This window comes from Salvelinus alpinus, chromosome 13 (assembly GCF_045679555.1).
Source record: "Salvelinus alpinus chromosome 13, SLU_Salpinus.1, whole genome shotgun sequence".
NCBI lineage: Eukaryota > Metazoa > Chordata > Actinopteri > Salmoniformes > Salmonidae > Salvelinus > Salvelinus alpinus.
This window is the reverse complement of record NC_092098.1, coordinates 3075181-3101863: the sequence shown is the minus strand read 5'-3', so window position 1 is coordinate 3101863 and position 26683 is coordinate 3075181. Positions and strand designations below refer to the sequence as shown.

General features: G+C 43.0%; 1 protein-coding gene across 2 annotated transcripts in view; it reads right to left on the bottom strand.

Moving 5' to 3' along the window:
• st6gal1 (ST6 beta-galactosamide alpha-2,6-sialyltranferase 1) overlaps positions 1-26683 on the bottom strand; it is a 123359-nt gene that overhangs the window by 27958 nt on the left and 68718 nt on the right. The gene's annotated exons all lie outside the window — the stretch shown is intronic.

Here is a 26683-nt window from a genome sequence, read left to right as displayed (position 1 = left end):
CACGTTCATCGGTACAAACAATAGTACCCAAGTATAAACACCATGGGACCATGCAGCCAACATACCGCTCAGGAAAGATACACGTTCTGTCTCCTAAAGATAAATGTACTTTGGCGCGAAAAGTGCAAATCAATCCCAGAACAACAGCAAAGGACCTTGTGAAGAACAAAAGTATCTATAACCTGAAAGGGCGCTCAGCAAGGAAGAAGCCACTGCTCCAAAACCGCCATAAAAAAGCCAGACTGCGGTTTGCCACTGCACATGGGGACAAAGATTGTACTTATTGGACAAATGGCCTCTGGTCTGATAAAACAAAAATAGAACTGTTTGGCCATAATTACCATCGTTATGTTTGGAGGAAAAAGGGGGAGGCTTGCAAGCCGAAGAACACCATCCCAACCGTGAAGCATGGGATGGGAGCATCATGTTATGGGGGTGCTTTGCTGCAGGAGGGCCTGGTGCACTTCACAAAATAGATGGCATAATGAGGATGGAAAATGATGTGCATATATTGAAGCAATATCTCAAGACATCAGTCAGGAAGTTAAAGCTTGGTCGCAAATGGTTCTCCAAAATGGACAATGACCCCAAGCATACTTCCAAAGTTGTGGCAAAATGGCTTAAGGACAACGAAGTCGAGGGATTGGAGTGGCCATCACAAAGCCCTGACCTCAATCCTATTGAAAATTTCTGGACAGAACTGAAAAAGCATGTGAGAGCAAGGAGGCCTACACACCTGACTCAATTACACCAGCTCTGTCAAGAGGAATGGGCCAACAAGTTGTGGAAAGCTTGTGGAAGGCTACCCAAAACGTTTGACCCATGTTAAACTATTTAAAGGCAATGCTACCAAATACTAATTGAGTGTATGTAAACTTCTGACCCACTGGGAATGTGATGAAAGAAATAAAAGCTGAAATAAATCATTCCCTCTACTATTATTCTGACATTTCACAATCTTAAAAAATGTTACCCCCTTTTTCTCCCCAATTTCGTGGTATCCAATTATTAGTAGTTACTGTCTTGTCTCATCGCTACAACTCCTGTACGGGCTCGGGAGAGATGAAGGACGAGAGCCATGCGTCCTCCGAAACACAACCCAACCAAGCCGCACTGCTTCTTAACACAGCGTGCGTCCAACCCGGAAGCCAGCCGCACCAATGTGTTGGAGGAAACACTGTACACCTAGCGACCTGGTCAGCGTGCACAGCGCCCGGCCCGCCACAGGAGTCGCTAGTGTGCGATGAGACAAGGATATCCCTACCGGCCAAACCCTCCCTAACATCTCTGATGTTGCACTTATGCTGGGATAGTGTATGACCTAGAGGCTCACTCCCCTCAGTGAGCTTGTCCAGGAGTGGGGTCAAGAATGGGTTTTACTTGAGATGGGAGTATCTGGAGTTGACAATTGATTTATGCCATTGGATGAGTTGGTGTTTGTGCTATGAGTACCAGGAACGAGATCAGAAACTCGTCTTAGGAGCCAAACTGAAAGATAATTTATAGCGAATGCTATCTGGCTACGGGATACTCCTTTCTCATTTAAAAAGTCTCACCTTGTGACACGTTCTAAACATCTGTGGTTTGTTATGTAGGCTAGGGGGTGGATCTTTGCTATAAAAGATCTCAGTAGCCTTTGTGTGGTGGCTCTCAACGGATCATCTGAGGTTGATTCGTCGACCAGCCACCGCTATTGAAAACCTCTCACTAATAAAGATTCAGTTTAAGTATTTTTATTTTTTATTAAGTAATTTATTTTCAGTTTAAGGAAACCTGGCACCATTTTTCAGCAGCAGGGACTGAGTGACTAGTCACGTTGACGGAAAGATGAACGGAGCAAAGTACAGAGAGATCCTTGATGAAAACCTGCTCCAGAGCACTCAAGACCTCAGACTGGGGCGAAGGTTCACCTTCCAACAGGACAACGACCCTAAGCACACAGCCAAGACAACACAGGAATGGCTTCGGGACAAGTCTCTGAATGTCCTTGACTGGCCCAGCCAGAGCCAGAGCCCGAACATCTCTGGAGAGCCCTGAAATAGCTGTGCAGCAACGCTCCCCATCCAACCTGACAGAGTTTGAGAGGTTCTGCAGAGAAGAATGGGAGAAACTCCCCAAATACAGGTGTGCCAAGCTTGTAGGGTCATACCCAAGAAGACTCAAGGCTGTAATTGCTGCCAAAGGTGCTTCAACAAAGTACTGAGTAAAGGGTCTTAATACTTATGTAAATGTTGTATACTTTTTTTAAATACATTTGCAAAAATTTCTAGAAGCTGTTTTTGCTTTGCCATTATGGGGTATTGTGCGTAGATTGATGAGGGGGGGGGACTATTTAATACATTTTAGAATAAAGCTGTAACATAACATTTGGAAAAGGTCAAGGGGTGTGAATACTTTCCAAATACACTGTAGGTAACAACACAGCTTTATATCACCTATACAGGTAAGGACAGAGCTTTATATAATCAATATACATGTTGGTAACAAAGATTCACAGTACCAGTCAAAAGTTTGGACAGACCAACTCATTCCAGAGTCTTTCTTTATTTGGACTATTTTCTACATTGTAGAATAATAGTGAAGACTGAGGACATAAAAACTATGAAATAACACATTTGGAATCATGTAGTAACCAAAGAAAAGTGTTAAACAAATCAAAATATATTTTATATTTGAGAAACTTCAAATAGCCACCCTTTGCCTTGATGACAGCTTTGCACACTCTTGGCATTCTCTCAACCAGCTTCATGAGGTAGTCACCTGAAATGCATTTCAATTAACAGGTGTGCTTGTTAAAAGTTAATTTGTGGAATTTCTTTCCTTCTTAGTGCGTTCGAGCCAATCAGTTGTGTTGTGACAAGGTAGGGGTGGTATAAAGAAGAGGTCATTTTGCAGGGCTCTGGCAGTGCTACTCCTTGCACAAAGGTGGAGGTAGCGGTCCTGCTGCTGGGTTGTTGCCCTTCTATGGCCTCCTCCACGTCTCCTGATGTACTGGCCTGTCTCCTGTTAGCGCCTCCATGCTCTGGACACTACGCTGACAGACACAGCAAACCTTCTTGCCACAGCTCGCATTGATGTGCCATCCTGGATGAGCTGCACTACCTGAGCCACTTGTGTGGGTTGTAGACTCCGTCTCATGTTACCACTAGAGTGAGAGCACCGCCAGCATTCAAAAGTGACCAAAACATCAGCCAGGAAGCATAGGAACTTAACTGATAAGTGGTCTGTGGTCACCACCTGCAGAATCACTCCTTTATTGGGGGTGTCTTGCTAATTGCCTATAATTTCCACCTTTTGTCTATTCCATTTGCACAACAGCATGTGCAATTTATTGTCAATCAGTGTTGCTTCCTAAGTGGACAGTTTGATTTCACAGAAGTGTGATTGACTTGGAGTTACATTGTGTTGTTTAAGTGTTCCCTTTATTTTTTTGAGTAGTGTATTATGATTTTATGCATTTATTCACTTTTTATCTGTTGATTTGTGAATGCTGTACATGCTAGCTGGTTACTGTACTTTTCTCTTTGTCATTGGACTAGTATGGCTATTCGTGTCCCCTGTGGTTCATTTGTACTTTAGAGGAGTTGGTGCATAAGGGCAGCATAACATTTCATTTATGGATGTTTGCTTCTTTATCAGGTATGTCACCTGTTTTTGTTTGTCTAGTTATGTTGACAATATTTACTGTCCATGGTTAGCTAGGTTCGCAAGTGCATGTCATTAACTGTACGTAATGCCTGGCTGTCATTTATCAAAGTTTGCTAGCCCAGGCCTACAGACTAGACTGTACAATGCATGATACATTTTATACTGTACAGTGCACTATATTGTATCATTGTCAAACAAGAGGATTGTTATTTGCGCCCTTTCTACTGTATGTGGAAGAGAGGAGTTGGTGCATATTTCATTTATAAATGTTTGTTTCTTTATCAGAAAATAAAGCATCATTAGACCGACCCTCTGGTCATCTGTTCAAAACCGATCAAAACACAACGCAGAGGCAATCTACACCAGTCACACTTGTTCATTTAGCAGACAAGATATGCTTTTAAGTCCCGTTATTTTATATAATGTGATTTTATAGTAAGAAGAATATAATTTCACTTAACTGAATAAAATAGAAAGGATTTCCCCCCCCCCACATTCTGAAACGAGTGTGCATATGAAGTATGTTGACTTGAAACAGGCCCTATATGCTAGATTATAGAGTTATTTAGCAACTTTAGTTGTGAATGATACAAACCATAGAATGTCTTAGAAATCCAAACATATGTTGGCTGCATGATGCGACTATAGGCTACTGATGATTTGAGAAAGTCCAAAAAGAGCTTGCGCTCTGTTCCTTGCCTCAGGCACCACACGCAGTTCTCTCCTCGAGTGGTCATATTTTCACCCATCAGACTATTCTCAATTGAATCTTAGTATGGCACATTATCAAATGGGCAGGAACAGGGGCTGGAGAAAAAAGACACGTGGGCCATATGCACTCCAATAGCAATGGAGACCCGCCAGGTTTGTTTTTTCAATGATGCCAGGTAGGCTACTCTGGTTATTTCAATCCACACATCAACCACTGTTTGAAACGCATGGTGGTGATATATTCAAAAGGTAATGTGTTAGCCTATTAATTAGGAAAACATGAAAATGACCCATTACTCTAGGCTAACTCTGTAAGCCGCCCTGCACAACCAATCAACCATTAGCATCGCCTAGGCCTATACATTCTCTCCCAGACTCATGGAGCCCAGACTCATCCCAGACTCATTACCGTAGCATACGGTAACCAGTCCACTAGTATGCATAATAATACAGTCCACACTCGAAGGCACTAGAATTTATATAATTTTGGAGGATCGGCTAGACCAATTATGTACCAAAGACATCTTCAGGTTTTTTTTCGGGCTTGGGCTCTTATATAGGCCTATGCATATGCATAAGCTCTAATATGCCTATGGGTGTTTTGAATTAATCATCACCTTAGGCTTTGAAACAATATCCAAAATGACCATGTTTTACAATGTTTCAACCTGCTGTTGAACTTCTTTCTTCAAAATGATCAATCACAGTGAGGGGAGTTTTAAAAACATGAAACTGTTTTGAAGTGTTTGATGTGATTTTTTTGATTGCATTTGCACTGATGTCAGAGTGGTTACAGGGACAATAGAGCCCTGAGTACCAGGCCAATAGGACCTAATGGAGGGACAATAGAGCCCTGAGTACCAGGCCATTAGGACCTGATGGAGGGACAATAGAGCCCTGAGCACCAGACACTTAGGACCTGATGGATGGACAATAGAGCCCTGAGTACCAGGCCATTAGGACCTGATGGAGGGACAATAGAGCCCTGAGTACCAGGTAGTTAGGTCCTGATGGAGGGACAGTAGAGCCCTGAGTACCAGGTATTTAGGACCTGATGGAGGGACAATAGAGCCCTGAGTACCAGGTAGTTAGGAACTGATGGAGAGACAATAGAGTACCAGGTAGTTAGGAACTGATGGAGGGACAATAGAGCCCTGAGTACCAGACCATTAGGACCTGATGGAGGGACAATAGAGCCCTGAGTACCAGGTAGTTAGGAACTGATGGAGGGACAATAGAGCCCTGAGTACCAGACAGTTAGGACCTGATGGATGGACAATAGAGTCCTGAGTACAAGGCCATTAGGACCTGATGGAGGGACAATAGAGCCCTTAGGGACCTGATGGAGGGACAATAGAGCCCTGAGTACCAGACCATTAGGACCTGATGGAGGGACTATAGAGCCCTGAGTACCAGGCAGTTAGGACCTGATGGAGGGACAATATATCCCTGAATACCAGGTCATTAGGACCTGATGGAGGGACAATAGAGCCCTGAGTACCAGGCCATTAGGACCTGATGGAGGGACAATAGAGCCCTGAGTACCAGACCATTAGGACCTGATGGAGGGACAATAGTGCCCTGAGTACCAGGTCATTAGGACCTGGTGGAGGGACAATAGAGCCCTGAGTACCAGGCCATTAGGACCTGATGGAGGGACAGTAGAGCCCCGAGTACCAGATTGTTAGGACCTGATAGAGGGACAACAGAGCCCTGAGTACCAGACAGTTAGGACCTGATGGATGGACAATAGAGTCCTGAGTACCAGGCCATTAGGACCTGATGGAGGGACAATAGAACCCTGAGTACCAGGTTATTAGGACCTGATGGAGGGACAGTAGATCACTGAGTACCAGGTAGTTAGGACCTGATGGAGGGACAATAGAGCCCCGAGTACCAGACAGTTAGGACCTGATGGAGGGACAATAGAGCCCCGAGTACCAGACAGTTAGGACCTGATGGAGGGACAATAGAGCCCTGAGTACCAGACCATTAGGACCTGATGGAGGGACAATAGTTTCCTGAGTACCAGGCCATTAGGACCTGATGGAGGGACAATAGAGCCCTGAGTACCAGACCATTAGGACCTGGTGGAGGGACAATAGAGCCCTGAGTACCAGACCATTAGGACCTGATGGAGGGACAATTGTTCCCTGAGTACCAGGCAGTTTGGACCTGATGGTTACCAAACTTGTTTTTGACCAATGAATGTCCAGCGTGCATATGAGGAGATTACCGTGACTCAACGGTCACGTGGAATATTACTGCAGACATGACTGCTGGTGTGGCGGTAATATGGTCAACGCGTGATGATGTAAAAACATACATAGGCCTATGACATTTGAACTTTGTGTTAATCTACAATCAACAAAAATGTAAATGCACCTGCAACAATTTCAAAGATTTTACTGAGTTAGTTCATAAGGAAATCAGTCAATTGAAATAAATGAATTAGGCACATGGCGGGCATGCAGATATGCATCTGTTCAAAAAAAGTATGGGCTGGTCAGTATCTGGTGTGACCACCATTTTCCTCATGCACGTGACACATCTCCTTTGCATAGAGTTGACCAGGCTGTTGATTGTGGCCTGTGGCATATTGTCCCACTCCTCTTCAATGGCTATGTGAAGTTGCTAGATATTGGTGGGAACTGGAACACGCTGTCGTACACGTCGATCCAGAGCATCCCAAACATGATTAATGGGTGAAATGTCTGGTGAGCATGCAGGCCATGGAGGAACTGTGACATGTTCAGCTTCCAGGAATTGTGTCCAGATCCTTGCGACATGGGGTCGTGCATCATCATGCTGAAACATGAGAGGATGGCGTCGGAAGAATGGCATGATAATGGGCCTCAGGATCTCGTCACGGTATCTCTGTGCATTCAAATTGCCATTGACAAAATGCCATTGTGTTCGTTGTCCGTAGCTTATGTTTGCCCATTCCATAACCCCACCTCCACCATGAGGCACTCTGTTCACATAAATTACATCAGCAAACCGTTTGCCCACACGATGCCATACACGCTGCCACATGATGCCATACACGCTGCCACACGATGCCATACACGCTGCCACACGATGCCCGCCATCTGCCCAGTACAAAATGCACCCCCTCCCCAACTTTACAAATATTTTTACATGACCCTCCTCTTGTACTGTAAAATACACTGAACACCCTACCCCCTCATAGAATTAACTCAAAATAATGGTTATGATCACAAATAACAATAACTGTAGCGACCCTGTGTTTATAAACATCTACGTGCCATGCTTGTCTACGGGCCAGAAGGTTAATGGTTTGCTGACCACCATGGACTAGAATCTCACTGCCTGTTTCATTACTTCACTATCAGAGCCGGATGCAGACAATGATCAGCTAGGGAGAAATCTGATTTTCAACAATTTGATGCCATATTTATAATTATATAACAAATTGCCATTTTTTCCCCACCAATAGGTTCCTGTGCCACCACACAACCAATAAACAAAAAGCATACAGACTTCGGCCACTTCAATATCATGGTTTGCGTTTTCAACACCAGAATAAATAGACATGTCAATCTTGACAAACACCCCTTCCTACCTTGTAGGTTTACCCAGTATCGAAGGCATGGCTTGACAATCTCTGAATGTCATTAAATGTTTTGGTGTTTTCTCCATTCATCAAATTGCTGGTGCACAGCTTGGATTTATTGATTGATTTTACTTGTCAGTAAAAAAACAACAGCATATATATATATACACAATTTTAAAAGTGACCGAGATTGCACAATAAAGTCAGGGACTTATTTTCATTGTGGTTCCTACAGTTGCTGCAGCATATGCTACAGTAATATAAGGACTGAATGCACATCTAACTTACACATCTCCGTCTGGCTTTCTGGGGTCACCTTTTTTATTTTATTGTAAAGATTATAATTGTATAAATTTCAGCTGCATTTTTAAATCAGCATATCACCTGAATATCGTTGCTTTAAATCAGTGTGCAAACGAGCACTCTGAAATAGTCTCTCTCTCCATCAATTACATTCAAATTGAATCTGAGAAAGAGAGAGAGAGACAGACATTGAGTGTACAAAACATTGAACACCTGCTCTTTCCATGACAGACTGACCAGGCAAAAGCTATGATCCGTTATTGATGTCACTTGTTAAATCCACTTAAAATCAGTGTAGACGAGGGGAGGAGACAGGTTAAAGTAGGATTTTTAAGCCTTGAGACAATTGAAACGTTTTCTTTTTTTTTAAACATTTATTTCACCTTTATTTAACCAGGTAGGCAAGTTGAGAACAAGTTCTCATTTACAACTGCAACCTGGCCAAGATAAAGCAAAGCAGTGTGACAAAAACAACACATGGGACACATGGGATAAACAAAAGTACAGTCAATAACACAATAGAAAAATCTATATACAGTCTGTGCAAATGTAGTAAGATTAGGGAGGTAAGGCAATAAATAGTCCATAATGGCAAAATAATTACAATTTAGCATTAACACTGGAGTGATAGATGTGCAGATGATGATGTGCAAGTAGAGATACAGGGGTGCAAAAGAGCAAAACTAATAACAATATGGGGATGAGGTAGTTGGGTGGGCTATGTACAGATGGGCTGTGTTCAGGTGCTGTGATCGGTAAGCTGCTCTGACAGCTGATGTTTAAAGTTAGTGAGGGAGATTTAAGACTCCAGCTTCAGTGATTTTTGCAATTCGTTCCAGTCATTGGCAGCAGAGAACTGGAAGGAAGGGCGTTCAAAGGAGGTGATGGCTTTGGGGGATGACCAGTGAAATATACCTGTTGGAGCGCATGCTACAGGTGGGTGTTGCATGGATGACCAGTGAGCTCAGATAAGGCGGGGCTTTACCAAGCAAAGACTTATAGATGACCTGGAGCCAGTGGTTTTGGCAACGAATATGATGCGAGGGCGAGCCAACGAGAGCATACAGGTCACAGTGGTGGGTAGTATATGGGGCTTTGGTGACAAAACTGATGACACTGTGATAGACTACGTAAAATTTGCCTCGGAGGCTATTTTGTAAATGACATTGCCGAAGTCAAAGATCGGTAGGATAGTCAGTTTTACAAGGGTATGTTTGGCAGCATGAGTGAAGGAGGCTTTGTTGCAAAATAGGAAGCCGATTCTAGATTTAATGTTGGATTGGAGATGTTTAATGTGAGTCTAGAAGGAGAGTTTACAGTCTAACCAGACACCTAGGTATTTGTAGTTGACCACATATTCTAAATCAGAACCGTCCAGAGTAGCGATGCTAGTCGGGCGGGCGGGTGCGGGCAGCGATCGGTTGAAGAGCATGCATTTAGTTTTATTAGCATTTAAGAGTAGTTGGAGGCCATGGAAGAAGTGCTTCCAAACGAAGCTTGTTTGTTAACACAGTGTCCAAAGAAGGGTCAGTTTGTTAACACAGTGTCCAAAGAAGGGTCAGATGTATACAAAATGGTGTTGTCTGCGTAGAGGTGGATCAGAGAATCACCATCAGCAAGAGTGACATCATTGATAGAGTTGAAGTCAGAAGTTTACATACACCTTAGCCAAATACATTTAAACTCAGTGTTTCCCAATTCCTGACATTTAATCCTTGTAAAAATTCCCTTAGTTCAGTTAGGATCACCACTTAGTTTAAGAATGTGAAATGTCAGAATAATAGTAAAGAATTATTTATTTCAGCTTTTATTTCTTTCATCACATTCCCAGTGGGTCAGAAGTTTATAAACATTCAATTAGTAATTGGTAGCATTGCCTTAAACAATTTAAACTTGGGTCAAACGTTTTGGGTAGCCTTCCACAATAACTTGGGTGAATTTTGGCCCATTCCTTCTGACAGAGCTGGTGTAACTGAGTCAGGTTTGTAGGCCTCCTTGCTCACACACGCTTTTTCAGTTCTTCCCACACATTTTCTATGGGATTGAGGTCAGAGCTTTGTGATGGCCTCTCTAATACCTTGACTTTGTTGTCCTTGTGCCATTTTGCCACCACTTTGTAAGTATGCTTGGGGTCATTGTCCATTTGGAAGACCCATTTGCGACCAAGTATTGACATGTCTTGAGATGTCTTGATGTCTTGATGTCTTGAGATGTTGCTTCAATATATCCACATAATTTTCCTCCCTCATGATGCCATCTATTTTGTGAAGTGCACCAGTCCCTCCTGCAGCAAAGCACCCTCACAACATGATGCTGCCACCCCCGTGCTTCATGGATGGGATGATGTCCTTCGGCTTGCAAGGCCAAACAGTTCTTTGTTTCATCAGACCAGAGGACATTTACCAAAAAGTACGATCTTTGTCCCCATGTGCAGTTGCAAACCGTAGTCTGGCTTTTTTATGGCGGTTTTGGAACAGTGGCTTCATCCTTGCTGAGCGGCCTTTCAGGTTATGTCGATATAGGACGTTTTACTGTGGATATAGATACTTTTGTACCTGTTTCCTCCAGCATCTTCACAAGGTCCTTTGTTGTTGTTCTGGGATTGATTAGCACTATTCGCACTAAAGTACGTTCATCTCTAGGAGACAGAATGCGTCTCCTTCCTGAGAGGTATGACGGCTGCGTGGTCAATGGTGTTTATACTTGCATACTATTGTTTGTACAGATGAATATGGTACCTTCAGGCGTTTGGAAATTGCTCCCAAGGATGAACCATACTTGTGGAGGTCTACAATTTTTCTTCCTGAGGTCTTGGCTGATTTCTTTTGATTTTCTGATGATGTCAAGCAAAGAGGCACTGAGTGTGAAGGTAGGCCTTGAAATACATCCATAGGTACACCTCCAACTGACTCAAATGCTGTTAATTAGCCTAACAGAAGCTTCTAAAGCCATGACGGAATTTTCCAAGCTGTTTAAAGGCACAGTCAACTTAGTGTGTGTAAACTTCTGACCCACTGGAATTGTGATACAGTGAATTATAAGTGAAATAATCTTTCTGTAAACAATTGTTGGGACCATTACTTGTGTCATGCACAAAGTAGATGTCCTAACCAACTTGCCAAAACCATTGTTTGTTAACAAGAAATTTGTGGAGTGGTTGAAAAACGAGTTTTAATGACTCCAACCTAAGTGTATGTAAACTTCCGACATCAACTGTATATTCAGAGAAAAGAGTCGGCCCGAGAATTGAACACTGTGGCACCCCCATAGAGACTGCCAGAGGTCCTGACAACAGGCCCTCCGATTTGACAAACTGAACTCTGTCTGTTAAGTAGTTGTTGAACCAGGCGAGGCAGTCATATGAGATGCCAAGGCAATTGAGTCTGCCGATAAGAATGCGGTGATAAGAATGAGTCGAAAGCCTTGACCAGGTCGATGAATACGGCTGCACAGTACTTTCTTTTATCGATGGCGGTTATGATATCGTTTAGGACCTTGAGCGTGGCTGAGGTGCACCCATGACCAGCTTGGAAACCAGATTGCATAGTGGAGAAGGTACGGTGGGATTCGAAATGGTCGGTGATCTGTTTATTAACTTGGCTTTCGAAGACTTTAGAAGGGCAGAGCAGGATGGATATAGATAGGTCTGTAATAGTTTGGGTCTAGAGAGTCTAACTAGTCTAACTCTTTGAAGATGGGGATGACCGCGGCAGCTTTTCAGTCTTTAGAAATCTCAGATGATATGAAAGAGAGGTTGAACAGGCTAGTAAATAGGGTTGCAACAATTGCGGCGGATAATTTTAGAAAGAGAAGGTCCAGATTGTCTAGCCCAACTGATTTGTAGGGGGGGCTTGGGCAAGTTGCTGTGGGGGTGCAGAGCTGTTGGCCGGGGTAGGGGTAGCCAGGTGGAAAGCATGGACATGCGTAGAAAAATGCTTATTGACATTCTAGATTATCGTAGATTTATCGGTGGTGACAGTGTTTCCTAGCCTCAGTGCAGTGGGCAGCTAGATGGAGGTGCTCTTATTCTCCATGGACTTTACAGTGTCCCAAAACTTTTGGAATTAGTGCTACAGGATGTACATTTCTGTTTGAAAATGCTAGCCTTTGTTTTCCTAACTGACTATGTATATTAGTTCCTGACTTCCCCGCATATCATGGGGGGTATTCGATCCTAATGCAGTACGCCACAGGATGTATTTGTGCTGGTCAAGGGCAGACACATCTGGAGTGAACCAAGGGCTCTATCTGTTCTTAGTTCAACATTTTTTGAATGGGACATGCTTATTTAAGATGGTGAGGAAAGCACTATTAAAGAACAACCAGGCATCCTCTATTGATGGGATGAGGTCAATATCCTTCCAGGATACCCGGGCCAGGTCGAATAGAGAGCCTTGCTCGCTGAAGTGTTTTAGGGAGCGTTTGACAGTGCTGAGGGCTGGTCATTTGACCGCGGACCTATTACGGACGCAGGCAATGAGGCAGTGATCGCTGAGATCCTGGTTGAAGACAGCAGAGGTGTATTTAGAGGGCAAGTTGGTCAGGATGATATCTATGAGGGTGCCCATGTTTACACATTTAGGGTTGTACCTGGTAGGTTCCTTAATAATTTGTGTGAGATTGAGGGCATCTACCTTAGATTGTAGGACAGGTGTTAAGCATGTCCCAGTTTAGGTCACCTAACAGTACGAACTCTGAAGATAGATGGGGGGCAATCAATTCACATATGGTGTCTAGGGCACAGCTAGGGGCTGAGGGGGTCTATAACAACGGCAACAGTGAGAGACTTATTTCTGGAAAGGTGGATTTTTAAAAGTAGAAGCTTGAACTGTTTGGGCACCGACCTGGATAGTATGACAGAACTGTGCAGGCTATCTCTGCAGTAGATTTCAACTCCGCCCCCCTTGGCAGTTCTATCTTGATGGAAAATGTTGTAGTTTGGGATGGAAATTTCAGAATTTTTGGTGGCCTTCCTAAGCCAGGATTCAGACACGGCTAGGACATCAGGGTTGGCGGAGTGTGGTAAAGCAGTGAATAAAACAAACTTAGGGAGGAGGCTTCTGATGTTAACATCAGGCTTTTACGGTTACAGAAGTCAACAAATGAGAGGGCCTGGGGAATAGGTCTAGCACTGGGGGCTACAGGGCCTGGGTTAACCTCTACATCACCAGAGGAACAGAGGAGGGGTAGGATAAGTGTACGGATAAAGGCTATAAGAACTGTACGTCTAGTGCATTGGGAACAGAGAATAAAGGGAGCAGATTTCTGGGCATGGTAGAATTGATTCAGGGCATAATGTACCGACAAGGGTATGGTAGGATGTGAGTACAGGGGAGGTAAACCTAGGCATTGAGGGACAATGAGAGAGGTTGCATCTCTGGAGGCACCAGTTAAGCCAGGTGAGGTCACCGCATGTGTGGAGGTGGGACAAAAGAGCTATCTAAGGCATGTTGAGCGGGACTGGGGGCTTTTCAGTTAAATAAAACAATAAGAACTAACCGAAAAGGCAGTAGACAAGGCATATTGACATTAGAGAGAGGCATAAAGCAATCACAGGTGTTGATCGGGAGAGCTAAGACAACGGGTAAATGGGCAGAAAGGGTCAGTTAGGTACACACAGGACCTGAGTTCGAGGCTTGGGCTGACAGATAAGCAAAATTAGGTACCGTGTTAGTAACAGTCCAGCAGGCATCAGCTGTGTAACCGAGTGATCATAGGGTCCAATGAGCAGCAATAGGTCAGGGAGATGTTCGGTAGTCGCTACTACGCTAGGCGAGCGGGAGACACGACGTTCAGAATGCTAGCGGGCCGGGGCTAGCTGATGGGTCTTTGGCGACATCGCAACGGAAAAGCCTGTTGAAACCACATCGGGCGATTATGTCGGCAGACCAGTCGTGATGGATCGGCGGGGCTCCGTGTCGACAATAAAGGGTCCAGGCCAATTGGCAAAAGAGGTATTGTAGCCCAAGAATTAGCTGGTATACTTCGTCGGCTAGCCGGAAGATGGGCCTATCTCGAGATTAGCTCAAGCCTAACTGTTGCTTGCTTTGGGACAGAGGCGTTAGCCAACAATAGCCACTCGGTTCCAGCTAGCTAGCTGCGATGATCTGGTGTAATGGTCCAGAACTTGCGGCAGGAATCCGGTGATGTGGAAGAGAAAAGCAACGGTGTGGCTGAAATAGCCAAAATCCACAAATTTGAAGGGGTGTCCACATACTTTTGTAATACTATTTAAGATACTCTTTCAAGAGGTAGGGTTTCAGGTGCTTTCGGAAGATGGGCAGGGACTCTGCTGTCCTAGCTTCAGGGGGAAGCTGGTTCCACCATTGGGCCAGGACAGAGAAGAGCTTGGACTGGGATGTAGGAATTGGCGGGCCTAGAGACCTGAGGTGGCAGAAAGGAGTCCTCGGGTTGGGATGTAGGGTTTGAGCATAGCCTGAAGGTAGGGAGGGGCAGTTCATTTTTCTGCTCCGTAGGCAAGCACCATGGTATTGTAGTGGATGCCAGCTTCGACTGGAAGCCAGTGGAGTGTGTGGAGTAGCTGCGTGACATAGGAGAACTGGGCAGCAGCGTTCTGGATAAGTTGCAGGGGTTTGATGGCACAAGCAGGGAGCCCAGCCAACAGCGAGTTGCAGTAGTCCAGACGTGAGATGACAAGTGCCTGGATTAGGACCTGCGCCGCTTCCTGTGTGAGGTAGGGTCATACCCTATGGATGTTGTAGAGCATGAACCTGCGGGAGCAAGTCACTGCTTTGATGTTTGCAGAGAACCACAGGGTGTTGTCCAGTCTGGCTCAAACGTGAATGAGAGGTCTTTGAGCGGGTGGCAGACCTTACCTGAGAGGAAGAGCACCACCCTCTTGTCGAGGTTGAGCTTGCGGTGGTGGGCCGACATTCAAGCTGAGATATTTGCCAGGCACGCAGAGATGCGTGTCACCACCTGGGTGTCAGAAGGGGGAAGGAGAAAAGTAGTTGAGTGTCATCCGCATAGCATTAATAGGAGAGACCATGTGAGGATATGACGGAGCCAAGTGACTTAGTGTATAGAGAGAAGAGGAGGGTCTATAACCGAGTCCTGGGGGACACCAGTAGTGAGTGTCGTGGTGCAGACACAGATCCCCTCCACATAACCTGCTAGGAGCAGACTGCCAGGTAGGATGCAATCGAAGAGTGTGCAGAGCCTAAGATGTCCAGCCTTGAGAGGGTGGAGAGGAGGATCTGATGGTTCAAGGTGTCAAGGATGACGAGCACAGGAAAGAGTCAGCTTTGGCAGTGCAGAGAGCCTCCGTGACACAGAGAAGAGCAATCTCGGTTGAGTGACCCGTCTTGAAGCTTGACTGGTTAGGTTCAAGAAGATCGTTCGGAGAGCAATAATGAGAGAGTTGATCAGAGACAGAAGGCTCAAGTGTGTTGGTAAGAAAATAAAGGAATACAGGTCTATAGTTTTTGATGTCAGATGTTGGTTTCTTGATGTGGGGAGCAACTCGGGACCATTTTGAAGTCAGACAGGACGCAGCCAGTGGTCAGGGATGAGTTGATGAGGGAAGTGAGGAATGGGAGGAAGTCTCCAGAGGAAGATTTTGATTAGGATCTCTTTTAGTCCTCATTTGGACTAATCTTCCAAGAATCCTTCAACATGAAAATACAATTTATAATACGATCACATTCACATAACATACTGTTACAAACAGACATAATGCACTAACATAATGACCAGATAAATACTCTAACAGTCTAAAAATATAGATTATTCCATTTCTTTATTGCTGTAAATCGAAATGTTATTTTACCTATTTCTCTTTTCTGTCTGGATAACACATAGATGGTAGACAATCTATTCCTAATATTTACTGAATGTCTGTCTCTTACCAACTGAATACCGTTGTGAATAGAGCTTGGCCGTTTTAAATTGTGTATATTATGAAATAAAATAAGCATGTTTTTTTCAATTATCTTGTTGATTGATGACCAACCAAGAGCATTGCGCATGACTACAACAGAAGAACCATATCTCCACCTTAAAACAATCCTTGCTGCTTTGTTCTGTGCATTCTGCAGCCTCCTAACTTCACTTGATGATGCATTTCCCCAGACCACAGAACAGTAGTTCACCTGACTCTCACTTCGACATTTCGACTTTGTAAAAATTTCGTTCCCAAATTAAACTGCTTCGTACTCAATTCTTGCTCGTACAATATGCATATTATTATTACTATTGGATAGAAAACACTCTCTAGTTTCTAAAACCGTTTGAATTATATCTGTGAGTAAAACAGAACTCGAGTTGGAGCAATCTTCCTGTCAGGAAGTGAGACATCTGAAATTGGGAACTCTGTTCCTGGGTCAGTTAAATAATTTGCAATTATTCTATTGGTCGACAAGCACTGCATACGATTTCCCCTAGATGTCAGCAAGCGTTGAGAATTGAAATGGTGTTGCTAGGTAGATCTGAGGCAGTATAAATAGGCTTGGCACGAGGGGTGCACCCTTTTCATCGCTCGCCATGACGCAAGACAGACCTCAGGATGGCATTCTGAGAAGCTCACGTTATCGGCGTTAGATATATCCGTCTCTGATTTTATTCGATATAGGTGTTAGAAACATCATAACGTAGTTATTTTAAACCGAGTTATATCAGTTTATATGAGTATAATGCGATTTTCGGAATTTTCTTTGTCCTGCGTTTACAAGAGTTGGGCATGTCTGGGCCACATAGCTAATGTTTGCTGCTAATTACACGGTTGAAGACGACATTCTACAGCCGAGCAACGATTATTATGGCCTAAGGACACCTTGCCCAAGATTCTGATGGAAGCTCAACAAATAGTAAGAAGTCTTTATGCTGTTAATTCGTATTTATGTTGAAAAATGTTAAACAATAATTCCGCCATTAATTTTTCTTTGCGGTCTCGCTGTAACGCACGCTGTATGTCGTAGTAACGTTAATTTTAAAAATCTAACACAGCGGTTGCATTAAGAACTATGTGTATCTTTCATTTGCTGTCCAACCTGTATTTGTTAGTCAAGTTTACGATTAGTTATTGATTAGATTAGGTGCCTCTCCAAGATGGCGCCGGACAGATTGCTTGAAGTTTGGCTACTAATCACATTGTATAACCACGATTTGTGCCGCTACATATGCACATTTTCGAACAAACCCTATATGCATTGTGTAATATGATGTTACAGGACTGTCATCTGATGAAGTTTATGAAGGTTAGTCAAAAATTATATATCTTTTGCTGGTTTGTTACGATCGCTAACCTTTGCTGCTGGTAAATGGCTTGTGTTTCTGGCTATTGTGGTAAGCTAATATAATGCTATATTGTGTTTTCGCTGTAAAAAAATTAAAAAATCGGAAATATTGGCTGGATTCACAAGATGTTTGTCTTTCATTTGCTGTACACCATATATTTTTCAGAAATGTTTTATGATGAGTATTTAGGTATTTGACGTTGGTCTCTGTAATTATTCTGGCTGCTTCGGCGCTATTTCAGATTGCAGCTGCAATGTAGAACTGTGATTTATACCTGAAATATGCAAATGTTTCTAACAAAACATATGCTATACAATAAATATGTTATCAGACTGTCATCTGATGAAGTTGTTTATTGGTTAGTGACTATTTATATCTTCATTTGGTCGAAATTGTGATAGCTACCTATGCAGGAAAAAAATGGTGGAGAAAAAAAAGTTGTGTCTTTTGCTATGGTGGTTAGCTAATAGAAATACATATTGTGTCTTCCATGTAAAACATTTGAAAAATCAGAAATGATGGCTGGATTCACAAGATCTGTATCTTTCATTTGGTGTCTTGGACTTGTGATTTCATGAACATTTTATTATATGATATCCCCTGTGGCTTTAGGCTAGGCTATGCTAGTCAGCTTTTTTGATGGGGGGGATCCCGGATCTGGGTTTGTGACTCGTTAGAGGTTAAGAATTTTTCCTGGTAAATATTTAGCTATCCTTCTGATCATGCATGCTGTTTTAATATATTTGTTTTACATAGATGAGTTATTTGAGACGACCATGATAAGAAGTTGTCGAGCTGCACTCCTAGTAGTTTGGTTTCTGCCACTTCCTCAATTTGTACTCCCCCCATACTTAATTGTATCCGATGCTGTGTTGGCCTTTTCCTAGTGGAACAGACCAACATAACTTTGGTTTTCTTGGTGTTTAAAACAAGTTGGTTCCCGCAAACCTACTCCCTGATATTTTCCAAATCTACTTGTAGAGCTTGCTGTATCTGTTGAAACGATTGTCTTGCTGTGTAAATTGTAGTATCTTCTGCAAATATAGCAGCTTGAGTTTCAGATAAGGCATAAGGAAGGTCGTTGGTATATATTAAGTAAAGAAGTGGCCCAAGGCAGCTGCCCTGTGGTATTACACAGTTTAAAACATAAGGGGAAGAAAATGATCCATTGATATAGGTGGACTGTTTCCTGTCAGTTAGATATGACTGTACCCAATTCAATGCTACCTCCTTAAAACCACAATACATTAATTTTGTCAAAATTATTTAATGATCCACTGAATAAAATGCTGCACTAACATCTAAAAATAGTACACCCATAAACCTGCCATTATCCATAGTATTGAGCCACTGGTCAGTCATGCAAAATGCAGTGGTAGTGGAATGGTTTTAGCAATAAGCATGCTGATAGGCTGTAATCAGATTTTTCTTTTCCATTCACGTTCATATTTGTCTACTCTCACAATACCCTCCAATATCTCACTGAGTGAAGGGAGTAGACTAATTGGTCGACTATTGGCAGGAGTAATGGGTTCTTTGCTGTCTTTCGGGAATAGGACACAGTTTCGCATGCTTCCATACATTTGCAAACATCCCCTTTTCCAGTGACCAATTAAATATGTATCTCAGTGGAACTGCAATCTGGGGAGCAGCACAGCGAAGTAAAAAATTGTCCATAAGACCATAACCTGTAGATTTACCATCGGGAAATTACTTCAATAGGTTTAACACCTCCTCTAATGACACCGTTTGTAGACTAAAAGAGCAGGTTTTATTGCTCAGAATATGATCATCAATCCATGGAACAAAGCTTGTTTGGAAGAATGTGTTTACATTATCGCTCAATAAATTAATTTTCTTTGTAAAAAAATCTGCAAAATGATTGGCAATATCAGCTGGTTTTGTTATTGTTCCCCGCCAACCTCCACACTCGATGTGCATGATGAGGTAGATGTACCAAGTAAGCCCTTAACTGTAATTCCATACCTTTTTAGAATAATTAAAAAAATCAATAAAAGCATTTTTGTAAAATAACGTTTTTTTCTTGCGATTCAATTTAACTGCATAATTACATGTTATATATTTCTGTTAATCAATTTCCAGTTTAGATTTGGCTGCTGAGACTTTTGTATTATTTCTTTGAGAGAAAGCCTCACCCAGTTCCTCATCAATCCATGGAGATGGACGTGCAAAAACTGTTTATTACTGGGGCATGATGGTCCATTACCTCAGGGAGCAAATCAATAAAACATTCTGTAGCGTGATTTAAATCATCCTCTCGATAAATCAGCTCCCAGGGCAAAGCAGCCAAATCATTTAGAAATAGTGATGATTAAATGTTAAATGTTTTAAAATGTCTCTTGACCACAATCCTAGGGGGTTTCTTTGGAACCTTGGTGTTCATGGTTATGGTCACAATATTATGGTCTGTCCAGCCCACTGGAATTGATATGGCTTTTAAGCATTGCAATGGTATATTACAGAAGATCAGATCAATGCATGTGTCAGAACAGTGAACCAAATTAGTTGATAACCGAGTAGTATCATTAACCATTTGTTTGAAACCACAGTTCTCTGCATCAATTTAGTTATATTTGAATTATAATGATCCTTCCAATTTAAACTCACCAAAAAAAGAAACGTCCCTTTTTCAGGACCCTGTCTTTCAAAGATAATTCGTAAAAATCTGAATAACTTCATAGATCTTCGTTGTAAAGGGGTTAAACACTGTTTCCCATGCTTGTTCAATGAACCATAAACAATTAATGAACATGCACCCGATTTTTACGAATTATCTTTGAAAGACCGGGTCCTGAAAAAGGGACATTTCTTTTTTTGGTGAGTTTAAATTGGAAGGATCATAATAATTCAAATATATGCCACCAGCCATACTGCTCGTTCTGTGAGTGATTTCCTGCAAGACAGGAATGTCGAAGAGCCCGGATCTCAATCCCATTGAGCACGTCTGGGACCTGTTGGATCAGAGGGCTCGGGCCATTCCCCCCAGAAATGTCCGGGAACTTGCAGGTGCCTTGGTGGAAGAGTGGGGTACCATCTCACAGCAAGAACTGGCAAATCTGGTGCAGTCCATGAGGAGGAGATGCACTGCGGTACTTAATGCAGCTGGTGGCCACACCATATACTGACTGTTACTTTTGATTTTGACCCCCCCCTTTGTTCAGGGACACATTATTCAATTTCTGTTAGTCACATGTCTGTGGAACTTGTTCAGTTTATGTCTCAGATGTTGAATCTTATGTTCATACAAATATTTACACATGTTAAGTTTGCTGAAAATAAACACAGTTGACAGTGAGAGGACGTTTCTTTTTTTGCTGAGTTTATATTAAAATTAAAACATACATATCTATATGTTACTATCTTACTATCTGTGGCCTGGTCAAACCCAGTGCATAAGACATCCAGATAGGACACCTTAGAGCTAGGAGGTCTATACACACACATCCTACCAATATGGGTGCCTGGTGAGGCAGATGTACTTGAGCCCATAGTGCCTCTGTTTGACATACATTAAGGTCATCCCTCTTAAAATGAATATGATTCTGAATGTACAGTGCTACACCCCCACCATTTCTATTCCTGTCCCTTTTAAATAGACTATATCCTTGAATGTTCATTTGCCCATAATTTACAGATGCATCTAAATGCGTTTCGGTCAAAGTTAAATATGAATATTATTTATGTTGACCAAGTTAAAAACCTCATGTATTTCGTTAGGAAGGCTACATACATTAACCTGAGCTATATGCAGCCCTTTCCTTATCAAGTGGAGATCAATAGAGCATGTATTCTTTATAGTTAAGTTGTCATGATACACTACAACACACAAACTCAGATTTGAACATTGGATTAAAATAGCCAGGAAGTTACTCTAGAGTCCCGATACAGTTGGATGAAAATAGCCAGGGAGTTACTCTAGAGTCCCGATACAGTTGGATTAAAATTAGCATGAAGTTACTCTAGAGTCCCGATACAGTTGGATTAAAATAGCCAGGAAGTTACTCTAGAGTCCTGATACTGTTGGATTAAAATAGCCAGGAAGTTACTCTAGAGTTCCGATACAGTTGACCTTTGATGTAATGTTTATCCATCACCATAGAGATTAATTCAGGCAACGCTTTTCCTTCATGATGGGATACGTTTGTTTTCTCCTTTCATTGATCTCAGTGGGGAAGGGATCATTCATTCCAAAATCTGTGTTTCTGAGTTCTTTGCCCCTGCTTTTCGTCATTTCCTTTTGCTGAAATTTGTCAAAACATGCAATAATAGCCCGTGGCCTATTTCCAGAGGCCTTACCCATTCTATGGACTCAGACAGAAAGTGTACAACCTCAGTGGGCAGTTTCAGTTGAGTTGACATAAAGTCTCGGACAGTGTCCTCACAGCCTCTGCTGTTGTCATTCTCCGGTATCCCTGAAAATGTTAGATTGTCCCGCATTGATCGACACTGTACATCAAGCAAGGTTTCTTTAAGTTGTTTGTTCTCCCTTTGCACTACCTCCACCTTGCCATGAATAGAGTCGACAGTACCTTTAAGCTCCGTGTTCTCTTTCCTTAGATTATCAATCTGACATTGTCTGAATTCTAGACTGCCATCTGACATGGTCTGAATTCTAGACTGCCACATAATGCATTGATGTCCTCTCGTAATATATCCAAGATATCAAATTTGGCAAGCCTTTCATTGATCGATTTTAACAAGTCAACATCCATATAAGTAAACCTCTCCCCACTCTCCACGCCTGCCCTCTTGCTTGGGGATGGTTTGGTGCCATCGTTGATACTGCTTGGCCAACTTGGCTTTGGTTTGTTTTGTTGACTGGATTTGTTGTCCTCAGCAGTGCTTGAATCCTCCGAAACCAGCGACATGTTTCTTTGAGCTCGTAAGTATCTCTCGTCAATGAATCGTTCAAGCTCTTCATTGGATTCTGAATCATCCAGCGTCTTACAGGCAGAGTAAAACAAATAGAACAACAGATGTATCTTTCCGGACCTGTACAGGCCATCGGTAGATACACCCAATAAATAAATACAAACGATTGTGTACTCACTCGTGCCTGTTATATTGAAAAATGTCCTGCAAACAACTAACCGCGACACACAAAAGAGTTGTGTGTTCCAGCAGCGTTCATGAGAAGAGAAAATACAGTGAGTGAAAGGATGATAGGGCATCCAGAAGTAAAATTTTTAGAGTTGGAGGAAAGGTAGACAGAAAAGGAAAGAAAATGTGATCAGGAAGTGTAACAAAGATTAGCAGGTAAACTGCCTCTAGTAAAGATGACATCAAGCGTATTGCCTGCCTTGTGAGTTGTAGGAGTTTGGGAAAGGTTGAGGTCAAAAGAGGCAAGAAATTAATCAAAGGCAGACGTCCGGAGGTTAAAGTCGCCAAGTACGAAGAATAGTGAGCCATCGTCAGGAAATGAGCTAACAAGGTGTTAAGCTCATTGAGGAACTCTCAAAAGGGCACCTGGTGGGCGATAGATGACAACAATTTTAAGCTTGGGTGGACAAGCATTTCTCTACACAAAAGCATTTAGCTACACTCACATTAGCATCTGCTAACCATGTTTATGTGACCAATACAATTTGTTTTGAAGTGACAGCATGGAATTCAAATGAGGAGATGGACAGGTGAGAGAGAAAGAATAGAGAAAATCTCCACTTAGGAGAAATGAGTAGACCTGTGCCACCACCACAACAATCAGATGCTCTCGGACTATGAGAAAAAACATAGTCAGATGAAGAGAGAGCAGCTGAAGTAGCAGTGTTCTCTGGGGTGATCCATGTCTCCGTCAGGGCCAAAAGTCAAGGGACTGAAGGGCAGCAGAGGCTGAGATGAACTCTGCGTTCTTGACTGTAGATTGACAGAGACCCAGAATTCCACACACTAAATTAGAAGGGTTGTAGCGAAGGGGTGGGGAGCATCTGTAAAGCCTACATGGAGAGGAGCAAACAGGTATAGAAAACACACACATAGTTGCCAAAGCTACAAAATAGCAAAATTAGATAATCAGAAAATAACTAGGTAAGTTATTCAAGTGAGAGACTGTGTGGAGCTGTAGTGATGCATGATAGATATCTGCATAATTAATTGGTTATGCATTTCATTGTCATAACCAGAGGTGACTAACCTAAAGGATGAGGACTAGCAGAAAGTATCTTTGTGGACTGCATGCTAATTGCCTGACTTAAGAGTTACTAAACATAACTAAACCGGATAATTCACAGCCTGCTCTCCATCATGATATGGTGTCAGAATTCACATGCCAAAGATTATTGAGGAAAAATACCAAATTCAAAACACCGGAGCCGATCGATTTCTCGCAGTCGTCGGCATGGCCAATCTGGAGACAACATCAAAATTGGAAAACAGGCATTGTGCAGGTGTATTCACTACTTTATGCAATAGGGAAAGATGCAGATTGTCAACAATGCATTCTCCTTTGATGACTTTAATGAGGAGTTCAACTATGATGTAGTGATCAAAAAACTGAATGAACATTTTGTGCCATGACGCAACATGATTCACAAACGAGCATGTTTCCATTCAAAAAGGGGGAGAAACAGTGGATATCTTTTGTGAGGATTCTGTATGAGCTAGCTGAAAACAGCAAGTTTGGATCTACAAAGGACAAAACAAATAAGGGATATGACTGTGATTGGCATTATGGACAAGGATGTTTCACAAAAGCTACAGCTCAAGCCAGACTTGACACTGGAGAAGGCGATACAAATCGCAACAAAAAATGCAGGAAGTGTAACAAAATAGGGCATTTTGAGATTACAATCAAAACAAAAATGGTCAAATAAGTTACAGCTGAGGATGAAGAAGAAATGCAAGGGGCATTCATTTTAGGATCAGTTACCAAGCAGTCTGATTCAGAAGATCAGTAGCATGTTGAGCACCCAGTGAATGGCACAAGTGTAAACTTCAAGATTGACACTGGGGCTGACCTTACAGTTACGTATCAGAGCACTTACCAGAGCTTGCCACAGTGCTCCTGCTGGTTAAAATTGAAAACTGATGTTCGCAGCCCAGGTGGCATGATTGATTTTATAGAAACATTTCTAGTCATGCGTGAAAGAAATTGAGAAAAGTACTAATTCTGGATCTTTGTGATTCGAGGACCATATGCTAATAACCTACTTAGCAGAACCGTTGCATTCAAAATGAGTTTGGTCCTTAGAGAAGATGAGATCAGCACAGATGTGTTTATAGAGATAGGGTCTACTGAACTGTGAACCTGCCCAACGAGCTTATGTGCTCCAAAGTGAGAACATGTGTAGATTTAAAACGACTCAACGAAGCAGTGAAACGGGAGAGGTGCATCTTGCCCACCTTGGAGGATATAGCACCAAAGCTATCTGGGGCGAGAGTCTTCTCCACACTCGATGGGTCTAGCGGTTTTGGGCAGATACTGCTTGAACCCAGCTGCTGAAAACTGACGACTCATCACTCCTGTGGGGAGATTCTGCTTCAAGTGCCATCCTTTTGGAATAACCAGTGTGCCAGCTATCTTTCAGAGGGAGATGAGCAAGCTCCTGAGATGACAAGGGCACACTCGTCATGATGGATGACATACTGGTCTGCAGTGCAAACAAGGAAGAACACGACAAGAATCTGAACAAAGTGATACAGACCATCAAAGAGTCAGGACTAAAGCTGAACAAAGACAAGTGCCACTTTGGGAAGTCGGAGATCCAGTACTTCAGTCATGTGATCGGAGCAGATGGGATAACACCGGATGACAGCAAAGTGAAAGCCGTCTCCAAGATGGTCAGTCCAACAAACATCACTGAGCTTCGCCAAATACTGGGACTGGTGAACTAGTTGGGCAAATTCTTGCCGGGCCTGTCATCAGTGCTACACCCCATCACTGAGCTGTTGAGACAGTGTGAATGTGGGGAGACCCACAGGAGCAGGCCCTCCACAAGGTCAAGGCTATGTTAGTGTCAACACATGTATTGGCATACTACGATGCCGGCAAACCAACTGTGGTCAGTTCAGATACATTTTGTTCATGCATACTAACGGAGACTGAGAAGGTACGAGCAAATTTAAAAAAAGAGTACCTGGCAGGTGTATGGGCATGTGAACAATTTGCCCGCTATCTGCAGGGCATGGGCAGCTTTGTCTTACAGACAGACCATAAGCCAGTTGTTCCAGTGATCAACACGTATGACCTGGACAAAGCACCACTCAGGTGTAAGTGACTGCTCATGCGCCTCATGCGTTTCAGTGTGAAAGCAGTGTTCCTGGGAAGCAGTTAGTGGTGGCTGACACACTGTCGAGAAACCCAAGGAAAGAAAACACATCAGACGCAGAAGAAGAAGTCAAAGCATATGTGGAAGCTGTGGGGGAGAGCAGACCAGTGTCTGCACACAGGCTGGATGACATCAGATAGGTGGCACGCAATGATGCAGACCTCCAAATGGTCATGGGCTATATCCGAAAAGGCTAGTCTCAGAGAATGGAGCTACAGGGATACCACACAGTGAGAGCGCATCCATTGGAGCTGGACGGACCTGTGCTAGTCATCCCAGCTTCACAGAGCGAAGTTCCACACAAAGGTCACATGGGGGTGACAAAGTGCAGAGAAAGAGCCAAGATGTTGGTGTGGTGGCTGGGCATCAGTGATGTCATGCAGGTTCTGTACAGAGAAACTCAAAAGAGAGAACCACTTGTCACGATACCTTTACCTAAGTGTCCGTGGCAGAAGATCGCTGCGGACCTGGGTGAGCTAGAGGGCAAGAAATACCTCATGGTGGTGGACTACTATTCTCGGGACAGAAATATCTCACCTGCCCACTACCACTAGCTAACAGGTCATCACCGCCTCAACTGTATGTTTGTAAGATGGGGGATACCTACCGAACTGGGTAGCCGCAACGCTAGGCAAATTCTTAAACAACCAGACCCACACATGACTCTGATGTGCTACCGAGCCACGCTCATCAGCACAACAGGAGCAAGCCCAGCACAACTCATGACAGGACGTCAGATCCGGACGACAGTCCCTGTGCTGGATGGGAAACTCCAACCAAAACGCATCAGCCACAACAGTGTTAAACAAAAGGACCAGAAAGCCAAACAAGTTTACCAGTTTTTCTATAACAGTAGGCATTCAGTGCGCACCCTACCGGAATTACAACCTGGACAGAGTGTAAG